Source organism: Scylla paramamosain, chromosome 19 (genome assembly GCF_035594125.1).
Source record: "Scylla paramamosain isolate STU-SP2022 chromosome 19, ASM3559412v1, whole genome shotgun sequence".
In the NCBI taxonomy this organism is placed as follows: Eukaryota; Metazoa; Arthropoda; class Malacostraca; order Decapoda; family Portunidae; genus Scylla; species Scylla paramamosain.
Genome location: NC_087169.1, coordinates 18,666,142 through 18,683,641, shown reverse-complemented (window position 1 = coordinate 18,683,641; position 17,500 = coordinate 18,666,142).

The window sequence follows — 17,500 nt, the reverse complement described above, 5'->3', positions numbered from 1 at the left end:
TTCAAAAGGCAAACTAAAGCTTCACTTCACATCACATGTACGAAAGCCTAATTCCCTCACTTGAAGCTTCGACACATTTTCTTATATCAATTCAGGCTTCGAGACGCGAATTGAGGCTTCAAAACACGTCTAGTGAACCTTCATTCCCGTTAGACTTCCACTTGAACCCTCGACACCAATCTTTATTTTCTTTTATGGTATACTGTTATTTTTTTCCCTTCCTCGGCTGCCAAAAGGGTTTATCCTACCACTGATCTATGCTTTTCGCTGTATAAAGGCTTAGGGGCGCTTAGTGGGTAGGCCTAAACACTGCCTACGTGGCCTGCCTGCCTGTCTAGAGTGGATCTTTATTATTTGAAAAGTTTGTATGGGTTTGTTAATGGAAGCCGTAGAAGGAATGAAAGCAGTACCGCATTTGAATGAAAGTGTAATTTATTCCAGTGCTATTATTCATGCCTTCTCCTCCTCTCATCATTATCTACTCATTCCTATTCTTATTATTGATATGATTATTGCTTTCTACCCTTCCCCCTTCCGTCATTTCGTACCCTTAATTATTCATCGCTTCTGAAATCTCTCACCTCTCTCACTCCCTCCCTTTTCATTCCCCCTCTCCCTCTCCTTCTCTTTCTCTTACATCTTTGTGAAGGGAAGGGTAGCGAGAGGAGTGGAGAGAGTGAAGGAGTGAGTCTCTCCCTCCCTTGGGGTTGGAGACACACTTCCCTCACTCCCTCCTCCCTCCACACATGGATAGGAAGAATGGAGAGGTGGAGGAAGGGAGACGTGAAACGAAGAGGAAGGAATGAAAATGATATGAAGCTGAAAATGAGCAAGAGAGAGAGAGAGAGAGAGAGAGAGAGAGAGAGAGAGAGAGAGAGAGAGAGAGAGAGAGAGAGAGAGAGAGAGAGAGAGAGGTGGGGGGAGTCAGAAATTAAGAAGATACTCGTAAATCGTTAACTTAGTATTTTGGTCAGCCAGCGAGTCAGTCAGTTCGTTAAGTCCCGGGGTGAAATAAACAAAGTCATCCTAACGACTGGTATCTCTACCCTGAAGTCACTTATGTTAAACAAGACCGTCTTATCTATAGAGGTTAATGAGCAAGACACTCTCTCTCTCTCTCTCTCTCTCTCTCTCTCTCTCTCTCTCTCTCTCTCTCTCTCTCTCTCTTATTGACAAACTATTAAGAGGTTTCGCCGAATCGGAGAAAAATAAATAAACACACACACACACACATACACACACACACACACACACACACACACACACACACACACACACACACACTTTATAATTCAGAAGCCATCGACGAAAGGGGAGGGGATAAGAAGTAATTAAAAATGAGAGAGAGAGAGAGAGAGAGAGAGAGAGAGAGAGAGAGAGAGAGAGAGAGAGAGAGAGAGAGAGAGAGAGAGAGAGAGAGAGAGAGAGAGAGAGAGAGAGAGAAACTCCCCTCTCTTAAGCACTCTAGTCTCCCTATTCACGAAAAAGCATTGAAAGCATAGTCGAGAGAGAGAGAGAGAGAGAGAGAGAGAGAGAGAGAGAGAGAGAGAGAGAGAGAGAGAGAGAGAGAGAGAGAGAGAGAAACTACAATCATACACCCCTCATGGCTTCAGGCAGACACAGAGACAGGCTAAGGAGGAACTAAAGAAAACGAAAGAAAACGTAAGACGAAGAATAGGGGACGCCACACCGCATCACCTATGAAAGATTTCACCAGCTAGCAAAGTCTCAAAGGAATACCAAGGATGATGATGACCCGAGGCTTTCCTGAGTCTTGTTCACGCGACACAAACACAATGCAAGTGACAGAGGTACCGGAGATTATAACCCAGACTTCAGGTTGCCGTGGGAGTGAATCTGCCGCGATTTTGTTTACTTCCTGATCTCGTTTACAGTGTCTTGGGTTTTTGCTTAAGTTCCGTAGGGTAGGTTTGTGTGTGTGTGTGTGTGTGTGTGTGTGTGTGTGTGTGTGTGTGTGTGTGTGTGTGTGTGTGTGTGTGTGTGTGTGTGTGTGTGTGTGTGTGTGTGTGTGTGTGTGTGTGTGTGTGTGTGTGTGTGTGACCCTACGCTTCTTTTCCTCATTCCTTCTTCCTTTCTCTCTCCCGTTCTCTTTTCCCCGAAGCAGAGGCAGTACACTTGCTCTACCCCTCCCCTGCCCCAGGTTAACACACACACACACACACACACACACACACACACACACACACACACACACACACACACACACACACACACACACAAAATTAGATAGATAACTATTTCAACACTTCTCTCTCTCCCTATTCATTCATTCCACAACTTCAGGACAGAACGAAAAAAAAAAAAAAAAAAGACACTGTTCTCTTTTTATTCGAATTTCAAACGCTTCGGTCGCAAGAAATATTCCGAAACTCAGAAGAAAATGACTTTGAAAATGTTGAATCCGGCAGGTCTGAAACATTCCTCCTTGACAGGCCGACCGTCCGAAGTGGCGTACCAGGTAATTTAGCCTCATTAATACTCACCTGGGAGGTCTAACAGGACTTGGCCGAGATGAATAAGAATATAATACACGGGAGCAGAAAAAAGAGACGAAGGAGAGAGAGAGAGAGAGAGAGAGAGAGAGAGAGAGAGAGAGAGAGAGAGAGAGAGAGAGAGAGAGAGAGAGAGAGAGAGAGAGAGAGAGAGAGAGAGATTAGATTTATACAACACAACTGATATCATAAGGCACGAATTGGGATTAAGAGAAAGCGCTACTTCATCCACCGAGAAATTACCGTGAGCCAGAGAGAGAGAGAGAGAGAGAGAGAGATTCGCACCAGGGGCTATTTCATTAGTGCCAAACGATAAGAGTCAGAACAATGCTGAATGAGAGAGAGAGAGAGAGAGAGAGAGAGAGAGAGAGAGAGAGAGAGAGAGAGAGAGAGAGAGAGAGAGAGAGAGAGAGTGTTGGAAGTTAGTAATTACCGTGGAGAACCTGCCATCAGCGGAAGACCAGCCATCCTACCAACCATCCCGGAACACCCAGACACCACGACCACTCTACCTTCCCTCTCTCTCTCTCTCTCTCTCTCTCTCTCTCTCTCTCTCTCTCTCTCTCTCTCTCCACGGCAAGAACTCTGCTCCAGGAAGCTTTCAAGCGGCGATAACCTCCATAGTAAAGCCTCGTAAAGCTCCCTTACCGCCGGGGGAGGGTAAAGCTGATGTATAAAAGCTCTGACTCAAGATTTACCCCACAACTGCTTCTCCTCAAGACCACATCGGATTTGCGAGACTGAGCTGCTAAGAAAATATTCCCACACAGTCTCGTGACCCGCGTTCCGAAGCTTCTCGTCCTACACGTCCTCAGTGCATGATAAGAGCTGGAGTAGTAGTAGTAGTAGTAGTAGTAGTAGTAGTAGTAGTAGTAGTAGTAGTAGTAGTAGTAGTAGTAGTAGTGGTAGTAGTAGTAGTGATACACCTATTAAAACAGCGTAATTCTACTTGAAAACATGCACAATACAAAGTTTACACCACAAAGAACACATACATACTCGTACAAGCAAAGAGATCAAAAATACACACAAACAAGTATAAACTAATAAACAACTCACCATGAAAACTGAATCCCACCCAACTGGTCCCGTGCTGCGCGATCACAACCTGATTACACACCGCAATACATTTACGGAATCGTGTGGCATTTCAGGCGCGAACTTAATAAACGATTGAAGGAGAGTCAAGGTTGCTGGTGTGATCGATACTCAGACAGGCAGCGGCGGGCATCTCAACGATCCTTCTGGCCTAAACTCGATCGATTGAGGGAGACAGTAAGAGCGAGAGAGAGAGCAAGAGAGAGAGAGAGGTTTTACTATCTTGCGTGCCAGATTACTCCCACAGATTGATCACGGGCAAGGGTGTGTCATTACCCAACAAACGGGCTTGGTAATCTTTGGGTTCCTCGGAGGGTGGCAGCGGGGCGAGGCGAGGGCACGGCGCGGGGCTGCGGAGGCGTGGAGATAAACAGATGCTGCGGCGAAGGGCGAGGAAAGGGTAAAAGCGGTGGAGATGAACGGCAGGAAAGGGAAGAAAGATTAGAAAGGTTACAATGATAAGAGAGAGAAAGGGATGGAGGTTAGAATAGGGTGTAAAGAACGGGGAAGGGAAGAAAGGTTGCAATGATAACAGAGATGAAATAGAAAGTGAAAAAAAAGAAGTTAGAATAGGCTGAAAAAAATAAAAATAAACCAGAGAAAATATGAAACTGAGAAGCGACAAGACAAGACAAGGTAATAGATAGCAGACAAAAATGAAGAGTGAAAAAAAGAAAAAAAAAACAAGCTGAAAATTTGTGAAGAAAAGAGGATGAAACACAGCAACAAAGGGGTGTAAAGGGTGTTACGAAGTAGGGTGAGGATAAGGATAAAATGAGAGAACAAAGGTGACGAAAACTGTGAGAGCGGTGCACGGGAGGGAGGGAGGGAGGGAGGGAGGGAGGGAGGGAGGGAGGGAGGAGAGGGAGGCATGTGGGTGTGACGATTTTGAAAAGAGGATAAGAAATGCGAGTTGGAGAGACTGATGGGCGATCGATGGGGCGTGAGAGATGGAGTGTGCTGCTGCTGCCTCCCTCTCCTCCTCCTCCTCCGCCTCCTCCTCCTAACGGGTGATAAACGATGCACACTTCGGAGCTACAAGAAAACGACAAATATCCTAAAGTGATAAATTATGCACGATAGAGACAGAGAGAGAGGAAAAAAAAAAAAAAAACGAAAATACAACAAAAAAATGACGTTCAATCTTCAATACCACGAGTAAGAAAGAAAGAGAAGCCTGAATTCAGTGATCTTCAAATACAAAGAACTAGAACCTCACTTCTTTCTTTTCTTTTCTTTCGTAAATGCTGACTCGTGCAGTTAAGAGAGGAAGACATCAGAAGGAAGATACGTACTGGAGTCTACAGGGTATGCTGAGTATGCTGAGTGCTGAGCGGCAATACAGAGGCAGCACAGACGCTCAGAAGTAACGAGAGTACATGAACGGGGCCATCTTCACCAGACACCCACGCAACCCCACGAAAAATATTGCTGCTAGAGGTGAAACAAATGCTTGGATCTCTCTCTCTCTCTCTCTCTCTCTCTCTCTCTCTCTCTCTCTCTCTCTCTCTCTCTCAGCCATCACCGCGAAAGTAGAATTTACTGTAGAGTGGAAGCAGTCGCCACAATCCTGTCAGTCTTTGTGATGGATGGAGGGAAGCGAGGCGTGGAGAGATAGAGCGGCGCGAGAGAGAGAGAGAGAGAGAGAGAGAGAGAGAGAGAGAGAGAGAGAGAGAGAGAGAGAGAGAGAGAGAGAGAGAGAGAGAGAGAGAGAGAGAGAGAGAAAATCTACGTAACTTCATCTTATGTAGAAAACGGAATATAGAAAACCAACCACGAGAAAAGAAAACGTAGAAGCGACACACAGAGAGAGAGAGAGAGAGAGAGAGAGAGAGAGAGAGAGAGAGAGAGAGAGAGAGAGAGAGAGAGAGAGAAGCAGATAGAGGTCTCGCAAAATGCCAAGGCTGGTGTAAAATCCGGAGAACTCATGTACTCAGACGCGACGGTGATACAAAAAGGCACTGAGGGGGCATAAAAAGGGCCAAAGGTCACGAACAACAGGTCATAAAAACAGGGAAAGGGACAAAAGTAAAGGTACGGTAAAGCTATGGCGAGTGCAGCTTTAGAAGGCCCAGTGCTGTATGGGAGATGCCAGCGGTCTGGGCGAGGCGGCGGCACTGATGGATGAACCTAAGGGCAGGAAGGCAGGGGTCGCCAGGCACCGGGAATAGAGACATCGTGGAAAAAGGGGAAACACGATACGGTAAAGTTACTCAATAGGGAAAACAGAGATGACTGGAATGCGACAACAGTTTGATCTGACGCTTCAAAAAATAAAAGACAGAGAGGGTAAAAGTAAAGGTGAGATTTTGCAGTGAATGAAATTATATGTATTCAGAAACTTACTTGAGTAAACGAAAATTATATATATAATGACAACGTAAATGAAACGTACAGAAAAAAAAAAAACAGATTGTAAAGATAATAAAAAAAAACACACTTGGAAATTTAGCTGAGTAAAAAAATACATAATGATAACGGAAATATATGAAACAAAAAAAAAAAAAAATAGAAAAATATAAAGAAATCTTACACTGGACAAAAAAAAAAAAAAGAGAGAGAGAGAAAGACATAAATTAAGCTTCGTTCAGAGACACATAGCAAGAAAAAAAAAAGGTAAAGAATCTGAAATCTCACGAGGGGCGTAAATATGTGTCAAGGCAAAGGACACAAGTTGGAACAAAAAAGCACAGGTAAGCTGAGATAAGAGAAAAGAAAAGCAGGTGAAAAAAAAGTTTAGGTGACAACAAGGAGTGACATACAAAAGCCAGGACGACAAAATAAGACGAAGACTTGGACCTGGGAACGAGAGAGAGAGAGAGAGAGAGAGAGAGAGAGAGAGAGAGAGAGAGAGAGAGAGAGAGAGAGAGAGAGAGAGAGAGAGAGAAACACTAACACACGCATTACTACCACAGCGAAAAAATAAGAGACAAAAATACACATCAGAATAACACACAAACACAAACGAACACAAACACAGACGGAAAACAGAGACACATCACGAAGACAGCAACACAGAATCACACAAACAGAGACACAAGAGGCAACAAAGCCAACACAGGGAAGAGAAGGATGGAAAAGGGAAGGGAAAGCTAGACAACACACGAAGGAAGAGGAGAAAAATCACCTTCCTCATGCCCTCTCGCAATCCCGGTCACGTTGTATCGCTGTGTTGCAACGCCTAAACGCATATTTTTGCCACTTTATCCTCGCGTCCCATCTGTGTAAGCCTGACGGGGCCTGGCGAGGGCGGGACTGGTGCTGAAGGAGGAGCAGCAGAAGGAGCAGAAGGGATGGAAGACGTACAGAGGCAGTGGAAATGGAAGGAATGTGTGGAAAGGAACGTACATAGAACGAGGATGGAAAAGAATAGGGTTGGAAGTGAAGGATAAAAGGGAAGAGGGAAGACAGGGATCAAGATTGCAGGGGAAAGAAAGAAAGAGCACAGAGGAAGGAATGGAGAAGAGAATGCGAAGGGAAGGAGAGAAATAAGGAGAATGGAGATGAAAGAATGAACAGAGAGAGAGAGAGAGAGAGAGAGAGAGAGAGAGAGAGAGAGAGAGAGAGAGAGAGAGAGAGAGAGAGAGAGAGAGAGAGAGAGAGAGAGAGAGAGGGTGCGTCTATCTTCTGGTGAGTATATAATTTTTTGATAGTAAAATCTAAACTTTTGTTCACCTCAATCTTCAATAGTTTGGCATAAATTTCTCGCTACACCTGCTACGTAACCCCGAGGAGGAGGAGGAGGAGGAGGAGGAGGAGGAGGAGGAGAAGGGAGTTGTTTTGGTGTGGGAGATCATAAGGGTAGACTTGAGATAAAAAAAAAAGGGAGAAGATAGTGCTGATAGTAGTAGTAGTAGTAGTAGTAGTAGTAGTAGTAGTAGTAGTAGTAGTAGTAGTAGTAGTAGTAGTAGTAGTAGTAGTAGTAGTAGTAGTAATGATAAGTAATGTTTAATATATTTCACATACAAAAAAACTAATTTAAAAACATTGTGTTCGGTAAGGTTTGAGTCATCGAAGCCAAGCAGGTCAGGTCAGGGCAGGCTGGGCAGTGACGGCTGGTGGGTCAGGGTGGGTTGGGCACTGATACGTTAGGGAAGTTGTTTTGTAGTGGTAGTGGATGTAGTGGAGGTGGTAGTGGTGGTATCAATTTTATGCCATAGAGAAATTGTGTACAGTGTCAGGGGTCATTCTCTCTCTCTCTCTCTCTCTCTCTCTCTCTCTCTCTCTCTCTCTCTCTCTCTCTCTCTCTCTCTCTCTCTCTCTCTCTCTCATTGATACCCAGGTGTGGAGGCAACAGGTAAACATCACCAGGTAACCAAATGTATCATCCCTTCAATGGCGGCTGCCCGGGTGTCTCTCTCTAGAAATGCTGTCCAAGACCACTCCTCCTATATACGGCTGACCACTCGATGCATAATGGAGAGCCTCTGACGCATTCACCCTCCCAACGATCCCTTTCACTCCTCTATGAAAGACGAAAGCTCCATTCATAAATACCACGCCGCCCATCTGTCTATATGTCACTCCCTGGCCTCGCACGGTAGCTGTTTTTTTTTTTCTGTGGTTGTGTGTTTTCTATTGAGTGCTGAAGGGAAGTCAAGAAGGTTATTTAAGAATCAGGTTCGTTTCTGTAAGTTTGTTCTCTCATGATGGCTGTTTTTAAGGGGTTCAGGGATTTTTAGTCAGGTTTTTATGGGTGTTTTTTTTTTCTTTATTTGCAGTTAATGATGGAGAATTCTTGTTAAACTATCACTGGCCACGAAAACACTGTTGAAAACCTGAACATCTTTCACTACAGTCTGTTCAAATTAGTGGACACAGGGCAACTATACATTTAAGAATAAAGACCCTAAATATACACTGACGTTTGAAATTAATATGTACAATCAAATTTAAACTTAGATACGCACGCATAAAAAAAAAAAAAAATAGTTTTCTTCCTCATTTCAACAGTCTCGCTTCAAAATACTGCGTTGTAAGATGACAGGAAACACTTAATAAATATTCTAAGTCCACTGCAAAGACCTGGCCAGTGATCATAACACCTCTGAATGCGTCACCCTAGTTCCATATTCCTGCTGGACAGTGACCCAAGCGAGTGGAGAGACGTAAAAGGCACGGCAAGGTGAGACCAGGTGTGTAATGAGAGTGATTGTAAATACCTGTTAAACGTCATGCTTGCTTTTAATGCGTCATGTTTGGCCTCAGGTGTGGCCCAGGTGTGTTGTAGAGACATAGAAGGTACAACAAGGTGAGAGAGTGTTTGCAATGTCTGATAATCTCTCTCTCTCTGAATGTCTTGCTAACTCTCTTAGGCAGCACTCCATTCATCTCTCTCTCTCTCTCTCTCTCTCTCTCTCTCTCTCTCTCTCTCTCTCTCTCTCTCTCTCTCTCTCTCTCTCTCTAACTCGAGTATGAAGGTGAAAGTCCATTCGTGGCGGTGCTTCAGGGCAGGAATATGCAGGGCAAACCTCACAGGGGTAAACTCTCTCTCTCTCTCTCTCTCTCTCTCTCTCTCTCTCTCTCTCTCTCTCTCTCTCTCTCTCTCTCTCTCTCTCTAGCTGGCTGGCTGGCTAGATCTCCCAAGTCACACTCCATTCATTCATTCATTCTCTCTCTCTCTCTCTCTCTCTCTCTCTCTCTCTCTCTCTCTCTCTCTCTCTCTCTCTCTCTCTCTCTCTCTCTCTCTCTTACACGCAGAAGTGCCAAGAATTTTATTACCTTCCTTTCACCGTTTTTCTTCAGACTAAACGCTCAAGTACTTCTTTCAATTCAACCTCACCTCCACCTCCTCTTCCTCCTCCTCCTCGTCCTCCTTCGTTTTAACTTTTTCCACCCCTTCTTTTTTCCCACTTCTTTTCCCCGGTAATTCCCTTAACTCAGGTGTCTTAGAACGCACGGCGAGGAGTCGGCGAGATTGCCTTGGAAGAAACTACTAGCTACAGGTGGGTGGAAATGGGGAGGCGGAAATGGGAATGGATGCTTCGTGGGGGAGGAACGCTGGGGAGAAGCGGAGAGGAGAGAAAGGAGAGAGAAGCCAGGTGCAGATCAGAGATATTAAGGTGGTGACGTGGTGTGATGCGGCGTGGTGCTGTGTGATGGTTAACTGTGCAGTGAAGTGATGTGATATTGGAATATACATAGGAACAGTAGTTAAAAAAGAAATTGAGAGGCTTGGATATGCTAGGAATGGATGATGATGTTATACGCATGAAATGAATAATGTATGGGCGGTAATAACTGGCAAGTGGGAGAAGGTACGGAAGGAAGGAAGAGGAGGGTAGAACGGATGGAAATGAAGGGCTACAAATGAATAACGGAGAGTACTGGCTATGGAAGGAGTGACGGAAGGGAAAGATTGATAGAGTACTTGGGAAACAACCCAGACGAGAGACGAATGACTAAAAATAAACATGGGAGGAGTGACAGATGGCTGGGAGTGGCGGGGACTGTGTGTGGGAGCAATGGGAGGCTGGAGATAGGAAGGCTAGTGAATAGAGTCGAAGTGCTGGTTACTACTACTACTACTACTACTACTACTACTACTACTATTATCACATGTTTACACTGCAGCTCCTCATAAGGTGGCGGCCATTCATTAGTGTACGAGGCCAGCCACCGATCTCCCATTCACTGAGCCTGAGTGGGAGAGTGAGAGGGAGATGGGAGAGGGGAGAGTTGTAGGAGAGGAGGCCAGGGCAGGGGTGTGGACAAGAGAAAACACCTGTCTGGGTAAAAGAGTACAAGCTGTGTGTGTGTGTGTGTGTGTGTGTGTGTGTGTGTGTGTGTGTGTGTGTGTGTGTGTGTGTGTGTGTGTGTGTGTGTGTGTGTGTGTGTTTAGCTTGAAGTGGAGTAGGAAAAATAGAGAAAATAATGTATATATATTTCGTTGCTGCATAAGAGACTCTTGTACCTTACTTTATTCGTCTGCCACGCGTGTTTTTAAATTATTATCATTATTATATTATTATTATTACTACTACTACTACTACTACTACTACTACTTCTACTACTACTACTACTGACGATGCTGTAACGCCTGTCGGTGGTGATGCTGATGATACATAGTGGTAGTGGTGGTAGTGGTGGTGGCGGCGGCGTGGACGTAACCAAATCTGGTCTTCTAGAAAGTAGTCTAATAGCCGTAGGTGGTACCAAGTCACTGCTCTCTCTCTCTCTCTCTCTCTCTCTCTCTCTCTCTCTCTCTCTCTCTCTCTCTCTCTCTCTCTCTCTCTCTGTGTGTGTGTGTGTGTGTGTGTGTGTGTGTGTGTGTGTGTTGGAGTATCGCTTGTTCCCTTTCATCTCTTGTTTTATTTGCCGTTCAACTCCACTAATCCTCCTCCTTTTTCTCTTCTCCTTCCTCCTCCTCCTCCTCCTCCTCCTCCTCCTCGTTACCCGCCATCGGGAGAGTAACTTTGTGTGGTCGGTTACAAATTTCGCTCAACTTTCTTTTTGTAATTTTTCCTCCTGGCATCGACGCAGGACCACTTTCAACTCTCCTCCCAGCTGAGCACACACACACACACACACACACACACACACACACACACACACACACACACACACACACACACACACACACACACACTGCTCCTTAACTCAGCCTATAACAATGTAACTTCTCTTATACTTTTATAACTTATTTCTTTTATTTTTCTCTCCTCTTCCTCCTCCTCCTCCTCCTCCTCCTCCTCCTCCTCCTCCTCCTCTTCCCCCTTTCTCACTATCCTAGAAAAACGTAACAAAGGTGTAACATCAAACGACACATGTCCATAACACGTCACATAACCCCAGTCACCAAAGAAGAGAGAGAGAGAGAGAGAGAGAGAGAGAGAGAGAGAGAGAGAGAGAGAGAGAGAGAGAGAGAGAGAGAGAGAGAGAGAGAGAGAGAGAGAGAGAGAGAGAGAGAGAGAGAGAGAGAGAGAGAGAGAGAGAGAGAGAGAGAGAGAGAGAGAGAGAGAGAGAGAGAGAGAGAGACGCTACAGTAAACGCATAATAATAAGAAAACAATGTGATAAATTCAAGTCAAAGGAGGAGAAAGGAAAGACTGACCGAGTGCCGCCAAACTTTTTGCTAGCCAAGATCACAAGGATAGACTGACAAATAGAAACATGCGAGGAGGGCACATGGAGATACACACACACACACACACACACAGACGGACAGACAAGAGGGGGAGGCTGTAACAAGCTAACAAGAAAGATACGTGGGAGGGAAAACACATGGGAGAGGAGGGAACAGAAGGGGGAATAGGAGAGAGAAGGAGAGAATGAAGATAAAAAAAAGTACATTACTTACCAAACCCGCAAACACGAGGGGGAGGAAAGGGGAGGGAAGGAGAGGGAAGGGGGAAAAAAAGGAAAGGGGGAAGAAAGTCATCCCTTTTTTCCTCTCTCTCTGTCGTGTAGGAGGAAGGAGGAAAAAGATGCAGGAGAGAGAGAAAGAGGGAGAGAATACAGTAGGGAAAAGGAAGGAAGGCGGAGATGAAAGGAAGATGAAAGGGAGAAGAGAAAGGAGATTGAAAGGAAATAGAAACAAAATTAAGAGGAAGAAAAGGCAGAACATGAAAGGTAAACATACAGAAGGAGGAAGAGGAGGAGGAGGAGGAGAAAGAGGAGGAGGAAAAGGGACAAGTAGAAAAAAAGAGAGAAACAGCAATCGTAAAACACGAAACGTAAAGGAGGAGGAGGAGGAGGAGGAGGAGGAGGAGGAGGAGGAGGAGGAGGAGGAGGAGGAGGAGGAGGAGGAGGCAACAGCAGAATACTAACTCATCAAACCTAACTAAAGACAGAGTGAGGACCTCCGCTTCTTATTCATGAAGCTCCACACGCCCTCATCTCCCGCCCTCATGAATTTCACACGCCTCGTACACACTGCGCCTGCACCCTCCCAAAACACACACACACACACACACACACAGATCCAGTTACTCTACACACCACCAATCACACCCAAACACCCAAACCCACACCAACCTCACCCTATCCAGGCCATCCACCCTCACCCTTCCACCTCATCTACTCCACCTTATCCATAGTTTTCAGCATCCTAGGGTGATTCATTTATCCGGCCAGTCCTATAAGGTGTATTTTAGGGCATTTTGTATATAGATAGCTGGTCTTACTGCAGAGAGAGAGAGAGAGAGAGAGAGAGAGAGAGAGAGAGAGAGAGAGAGAGAGAGAGAGAGAGAGAGAGAGAAGTGTGTGCGTAGGAGAAAATGGTGAAGAGATTGTGTGAAGTCGTGACAAGATAGAATGGTGATGAAGGAGGAAAAGAAAGAGAGAAGAAGAGAAAGGACGGAGATTTTGAAAGAGGAGATGGCAAAAACGACCTTTATCTCCACCATTATGTCTTTATTTTCCTCCTCCTCCTCTCTCTCTCTCTCTCTCTCTCTCTCTCTCTCTCTCTCTCTCTCTCTCTCTCTCTCTCTCTCTGGCACACCTCCTCACTGGCGCGTGCAAACAAAACTCGACAGAACATAATATTTACAAAACACTGAATAAAAAACTAATATAAACTCGTTTCAAAAAAAAAAAAAAAACATTTCACTGACAACTGTAACAAATAAAACAGACACGTAAAAAAATACAAGAAATACAAATTAAACCCATTAAAAAAAATCATCCTAGAGAGAGAGAGAGAGAGAGAGAGAGAGAGAGAGAGAGAGAGAGAGAGAGAGAGAGAGAGAGAGAGAGAGAGAGAGAGAGAGAGAGAGACATCCGATCACATAATCAAAGCCGCTACATGTTCTTGTTTCTCAAAGTCATAAACTGGATCTGAACTTGAGGTAAAAAAGATTTGACATTATAGAAACTGGACTGCGGTCTCCTGAGGGCTTCCAGGTAACGGGGAGGAGAAAGGGAGGAAGGGGGAAGAAGTAGGGGAGGAAGGGGAGGAATGATAGGGAAGTGGGATGTAATGGGGAGATGAAGGTGAAGTAAAAACGGGAGGAGGGGAATAGGAGGAAGACGAAGAGGGATAGGAGGAAAGGAAGGGAAGAGACTGAGGGGAAAAAGGAAGGAGGGAAAATGGAAGGAAAGGAAGGTAGAGGAGGTATGGGAAAGGAGAGAAAAGGGGGAGAGCATGAATATTGTGAAATCTGGCGGTAAAAAATGGGAAATTTATACACGGAGAGAGAGAGAGAGAGAGAGAGAGAGAGAGAGAGAGAGAGAGAGAGAGAGAGAGAGAGAGAGAGAGAGAGAGAGAGAGAGAGAGAGAGCTGCAATCAGGTTTCTATTCACTAGTTGTAAAAATATATATTGAAAAGTAAAAGTGATTCTTATGGTGGGTGAAGACAAAGGCGAGAATTGTACTAAAGTGTAAGTCATGGTGCGCCTAATGACAGTAGTGGTGGTGGTGGTGGTGGTGGTGGTGGTGGTGGTGGTGGTGGTGGTGATGGTGGTGGTGATGATGCCGATGATGATGAAAATAAGAAAATAAAGATAAAAAAAACAAGAAAAAAAAACATTAATAAACTCCCACCCCAAAAAAAAAAGACGAGAGAATGAGAAAATAGGAAGAAAAAAGGATGAAGAGAGAAAACCAAGAGAAAAAAAACGCAGGAAAGGAACATTTATCTAGAAGCCTCGTAAAATTAAATACACGGAGCAACCATCATCACCACTGAGGAGGAGGAGGAGGAGGAGGAGGAGGAGGAGGAGGAGGAGGCACGTGTGACCACAATATTGCAACACCTCAAGTCAAGGCTTCTCACACACACACACACACACACACACACACACACACACACACACACACACACACACACACACACACCTCAAATCCCTCTTGCAACAACTATTAGTAACACATGGCAACACTAACCCGCTACACAAGAAACACACTCCAGCTTATTGCGAGGGCCGGTAATGCTCCTGCGGTGTTTGGGAGTCGAGGAGAAACACTGTACTGGCGGAGGGTCATCAATGGCAGAAACATGGCAATTCTCTCCTTTGTGTGTGTGTGTGTGTGTGTGTGTGTGTGTGTGTGTGTGTGTGTGTGTGTGTGTGTGTGTGTGTGTGTGTGTGTGTTAATACTTCGTGTGGCAATATCTGTGTTGATGCATTTGTATTGTCAGAGTATCTATAATAATAATAACAATAATAATAATAATAATAATAATGAAAATAACAAAAAAAAATTTAAGCTCATTCCATTTCCTCGTCATCTTCATTCTCTTCTCCTCATTTCACTTCATTCCTTCACTCACTCAGTTCCTTATCCATCTTTCATTCTCCTTTCCACAAACTCATTCATTCCCTCCCTTCTCATTCCCATCTTCCCAATCCTTCCCTCTTTCCCTCCCTCCCTCTCTCTTCCCTCCTCTATCAAACCAAAAGAAACCTTCGATTAAAAAAAAAAAAAAAGTTAATGCAAAAATATATCACACAACTTACTCATAATTTAAGACTAACAATAATTAATTCTGCCTGAAATTACAAGGCGCTAGTTTCATTACGAGTCGCGACGCCCAATTTACGTTCCTGTTTTTGCAAGCGGTCGTCTCTCCTTATCCTTCTATGTTTACCTGAGAATCTCCCCACTTCTCCTATTCCTCTTCCTATTCTTCTTCTTTTATAATGTAGCCTTCACCCTTGTCCTTGTTATTCGCTTTCATCATTCTGTTATTACTGTTTTGTCATCTGTCTTTATGTTCCTATTTCTCTTATTTACTTGTTATTGTTTTTCTTCATCTATTCTTTGTCCTCGTTCATGTATCTATTCTTCCCACTTCCTTCTTCACTTGTTATTCGTTCTCTTTTTTTTATTTCATCAATTATTCACCTCGTCCTCGTCCTTCCAATCTTTATCACTGTTGCTCATTCTACTTGCTTCCTCATCTACATTTTCCACTTGCTGTTAGTCCTCCTCCTTTCGTCGTCGTCGTCATCCTCCTCCTCCTCCTCCTCCCCCTCCTCTTCGTACCTCAAGGGAGTATTTTATTACATTTTTTTTTGTAACCGCAGTTGAAGTTTGCAATTTATGAAAGGGAAGAACATTAATGCCAAGAGCCGAGCATTAATGAGGCAATCTATATCACTAACTTGGCAAACTAAACCTCCATTTTTTTCTCCTTCGATACAGACTCGTTGATGACTAGAGGGCGGGAGGGACCGGCGGAGGAGGGAAGGGAGGCAAGAGAGCGAGCGAGGGGAGGAATGAAAACACAAGAGGACAAGGATGGAGGGAAGAGGAGAGGAGGAAAGAAAAGCCTTCGATCTGCCTGGGGGCGTGGGCGGCTTGAGGACAGATTCCCCGTGGATATTAGCTCAGGGAAATTGGAAACTTGCCCTGGTGTTTATGGGCGAGTGAGGACAGACATGGCACTCGAAAAAAGTCATTCTGCGTTTTTCCCCATGCACGCACACGCACACACACACACACACACACGCAGGCACGCACGCACGCACACGCACGCAGTCACGTTGGACATGTGTCAGGACATTTCTCGGCAAGAATGAGAAACAAGTTACGATCATTACCATTCAGTTCCAAAGCGCGGCCTCGGGGTGGGAAAGTGGAGCGGGGACGGAAAGAGGAGGAGGAGGAGGAGGAGGACTTGCGGCTGCCGGTGTGGGCGCCTCGGGGTGGCTGGGACTAATGGCTTCAGCAAGTTCGACAAAGAGCGCCAAACATTTATAAATATTTTGCCCTCGTGAGGAGACGTGAGCAGGGCGGACTATGCGCCTCTGTGTGTGTGTGTGTGTGTGTGTGTGTGTGTGTGTGTGTGTGTGTGTGTGTGTGTGTGTGTGTGTGTGTGTGTGTGTGTGTGTGTGTGTGTGTGTGTGTGTGTGTGTAATATTCCTGTCCTTTTATATTTCTCACTACAAGCAAGTCTATTTTTCCTCCATTCTTCTCCTAACCTTTACTAATTTTAGCGTCTCAAGGTTATTACTAAGCTAAGTATTACGTTATGCTTCTCATGTTCACCTCTTGCAGTGTTCTCGCCTCTTCCCTGCTTTACTTTGCTTTCCCTCTCTGTTCCCAGTTTCATGGTATCTCATTTCCCTCCCCGCCACCTGAGCCGCACCGTACAGACTTTGCTAGGCTCAAGGAATGGGAACCTGCTCCAACCCTGCGACCTTTTGCCTCCCCTGATGAAAGCAACACCTCATCCACCTACCGCGGACTTTAAAGGGATCAGAGGAACACGTGCCTCCTGAAGAACCTACACCTCTGAGGTTTAAGGAAATCGGAAGGCTTTTAAAGGGATTCACGTTCTTGAAGATAAAAAAACAGATGCTAAAGGATTATTAAGGATCTCGAAGGGTAGAACTAAGGGCACCTGCCTCCTGAAGACTCAATATTTGTACCACTTAAGTGATTCTGAATGCTTTTAACGATATGAACCGTAAAATAAAATAGTAATGAGGTCTTTTTAAAGTATTTTAGGACTGATAATACCAACTGACGACCTTTGCGGATTTTAAAGACCACATATTACTGAAGAAAAGATGCAACTTTACGAATATCAACCGAAAAACAAAGAACAGGTGCATTTTCAAGAACTTCAAGACGTCTAACATCTAGTAAACACCCCCAAGGATTTCTATGGATCCAGTCACACGCGCGAACACGACTCAACACTTACGACTGCAGCATCTCACCTTGACACACCTCGGCACCGTCAAGGCTACGTCTGCTGAGTTTACCTGTGACACCCGCGGACTCTCAGCAAGGGATCCCACCGCGACAAGACATACCTGGAGGAGGAAGGAAAAGACAAGGTTAAATACCACATTAGCAAACACTGAAGACATATTGCATTGTCACCTTAGCCTTCCCCCACTCCCTCTCTTCCTCTCTGCCTGTCCGCCTGTCCATCTGTCTGTCTGTCTCGTTCCCCAGGCTCCAGGATGCGTCTGAGGGGATGTTAACTACGGTCTTCC